Below are 3,452 nucleotides of genomic sequence, written 5' to 3'. Positions count from 1 at the left end.
TTTCAACTATAAACCCTATCTAGTGCAGACCCACGCTGGCGCTGTAAGTGCTTCCTCCATCTCTTTGAGCTTTTTTTTTTGGTTTTTCAAGACAGGGTTTATCTGTGTAGCCCTGGCTGTCCTGGAATCCACTTTGTAGACTAGGCTGGCCTCAAACTCAGAAATCCACCTGCCTCTGCCTCCCAAGTGCTGGGATTAAAGGTGTGTGCCACCACCGCCCTGCCTCTTTGAGTTTCTATGTGCCCTGATCCTGTTGTTTTAGAGGTACATGTTTTCTTTGTGTCCTGCATCCCATCTTATCCTTATTCTCTTTCTGCTTCTTATTCTGCACAGTTCCCTGAGCCCTGAGGAGAGGGATTTGATAGAGACATATCATTTAGGGGTGTATTCCAAGATCTGTCACTCTCTGCAGACTGGATATAGAATATTTGTTCCCATCTGTGGCAGGAGGAAGCTTGTCTTGTGGTGTCTCTGTGGGTCTAGCAGAATGACATTATGCACTATTTTATTGCTGTGTTCTTTTAGCACAACAATAGGATTTAGTTTTACCCTAGGACTATCTAGTGTTGTTTTGTTTTGTTTTGTTTTGTCTTGGTTTGGTTTGGTTTTTTTGGTCAGATATGAACTCCATCTTGTGGAATCTAGTTTGTATCTTCTAAGTTTCATGTGCCTTGATGGAGGTCTTCTTTAGGCTAGGGACATTTTCTTCTACTATTTTGTGGAAAATACTATGTGTGCCTTTCACTTTCATTTCTCCTTTAGTTCCTATTATCCTTACAGCTGGTCTTTTCATAGTGTCTCAGATTTTCTGGATCTTTTGTGTCAGAATTTTGTTTTGAGCAAGGTATCCATTTCTTCTACTGTATCTTCAATGCCTGATGTTTACCATTCCATGACTTGCCTTTCTAATTCCTATTCAAGTTCTCAATTTTTTTCATTTCCATATTTCCCTCAGTTTGGGTTTTCTATAGTGATTGTATTTCTACTCTCTAGTCTTGAGCTGTTTTATTTATCCTCTTCCACTGTTTGTGTCTTCATAACTTTCTTTAAGAGGTCATTTCCTCTTTAAGGGCCTCTATCACACTCGCAAAGGTTTTTGAAAGGTCTTTTTTTGTGTGTGTGTTTAAGCTATATTGCAATTCTTAAGCCTACTGTGGGAGGGTTGGTAGGCTCTTGTGGAGACAGATTGTCTTGGCTAGTATTGTGTTTTTACCCTGGCATCTAGGCAGATGTGTTTGGGAAGGTTATATAATTCCATGTGCTGGTATCTGGTCTTGACTTTGTTGAGTAGATGCTTTGTTTCTTTTGTCTATTATGCTCCTTGGTTCATAGAAGGGTACAGTAGCTGGGAGCTGTGCTTTGCTTGGTAGGGAATCCTTTCTAGATTCTGCTAGGTGTCACCAATGAGAATTCTGCAAAAAAATGTGTTTCTAGGTATTGGAAGCTGACAGTTAGGAAATGGGGTAGAGGAAGGGAGTCTACAGGAAGGAAAAAAGCGCTGGGATTGGCTTAGTTCTCTAAGAATGGGACTAGAGAGTGAGGGGAGGCTATAGAAAGTAGTTCTCTACAGGTTGTTGGGATGAGACTCAGTATTGGATTGGGAAGAAAGGATAGAGAGTGAAGAAGGAAACTCATTTACATTCTCTGCTTGTTTGTTTCACTGGCAGGCTTGTCTGCAGAAGTCCCAGGAAATGCCTGCTGGAAATGGGGACTGGGATAGACAAATGAGTTGGAAGAAAGGTTGGAGGAGAATATCTGCATGGTTCTATGAAGATGGGATCTGAGAGAACAGGGGTAATTTTAGAAGAGAGGAAGAAGTAAGATTCCACAGTTAAGCTACTTGCTTTCATGCCAAAGTGGCCTGGCGGTTCTCAGAGATTGATTGACTGTTGGAGTTGGGGACTTGCATAAAGTGATGAGTTGAAAGAAGGGTAATTGGAGGGAAAGATCTGTGAGATGAGGAGATGATGAGGCTAGACAGGGATCACAGGTCACAACAAGTAGTCTGCTAAAGAACTCTGAATGTGATTGGGTGATTGGATTTGGAGAAGAGAGAGAGGTGAAGATCTGCAATTAGTTTTCTGGGCCTTAGATAGCTGGTACATTCCCAGGAAATGACTGTGATGTTGGAATTTGGATAATGGGATGAGTATGGGTGAAGAAAGGTTGGAGGATAGGTCTAATTAATTTACTGGAAAGGAAGGCTGCTTCAGTTGGTCTGCTATAGAGCTAGGAATGAAACTGGGGGATCAGATATGGAGGAGAGGAGGGAGAGAGAAAATTTGCTATTAGCTTACCTCTATCTACCCATTTTTAATTCAATTATTGTTTTCTGATTTTTATACATTTAGAGTTATTTATATATTGTGGATATTCATGTGCAAACTGGAAAACTGCTTCCAAGTGTTTTATGCATTGGTCTGACTTCTAGTTGACGACTTCATTGTCTATACATTTTATTTTTTATAATTCTGTTTTTAATTGTTGCAATCATTTTCCATTCTTTTTGGATACTCTCCAGATTTCTGGTGTTGGCAGTACTATCTTGAAGCATGTTCTTTTTCATTCTAATTGTTGTATATTAAGTCAGATTTCTTATAAAGAAATAGACTAACCTCACCATGAAAACCAAGGATATTATATAAGGGTCAATTAAGATAAGTAGATATTTCTTGTTGACTCTCAATCTATTTGTTATTTTCTTGTCATACAACAAAATACCTAGAACAAAGAGAGGACATGTGGCATTGTAGCTAATGAAGTTATTTAATATCCATGTGTCTATTCATAAGGTCAAAAAGATATGCTGGCTATGCTGGATGCAATAATTAAGCTCATGTAACAATACTATCCATATACACATATCTAAGGCTGCCTTGAAAGTTCTTTCCCTCTTCTCCTGAGTGAGAACACAATCAAGGTCATCTTTCATTTTTCTCTCATGTTCTGTACAATGGGAGCTCAGTCACTGTGCTGCAGACACACTGATGGTACCATAAAATTAGAAGGGAGATAAAAACTTTCTATTGCCTAGTGACCCTGGCTGTCCCAATGTCCTCACTAACCATGTTATTTGTGCATGTGATAATGATGATACAAACAAGCTTACTTTGGGGGGGGTGGTATTTAAATATGTAGCATGTGTTAATTATGTACAACACATAAGACTTGGTAATAAATGGCCCTATGATATTTTTATGTATTTACTATGCTGTGTTTATATTGACATTTTCAAGTTTATTATCACATATACAAGAAAAAAATATTATAAAATAGAATGTTGTGACTACAACAAGGACTACTAAGGTGTTTATGCTACTGTGCAGCTGCAACATTTGGTTTAACCTCATGTTTTGTTCATTTTTGCCTAGAAACAATAAACTATGCCATACATCCAACATATATATATATATATATATATATATATATATATATATATATATATATATATA

The sequence above is a fragment of the Mus caroli genome, chromosome 3 (assembly GCF_900094665.2).
Source record: "Mus caroli chromosome 3, CAROLI_EIJ_v1.1, whole genome shotgun sequence".
NCBI lineage: Eukaryota > Metazoa > Chordata > Mammalia > Rodentia > Muridae > Mus > Mus caroli.
This window is presented reverse-complemented; position numbering follows the sequence as displayed.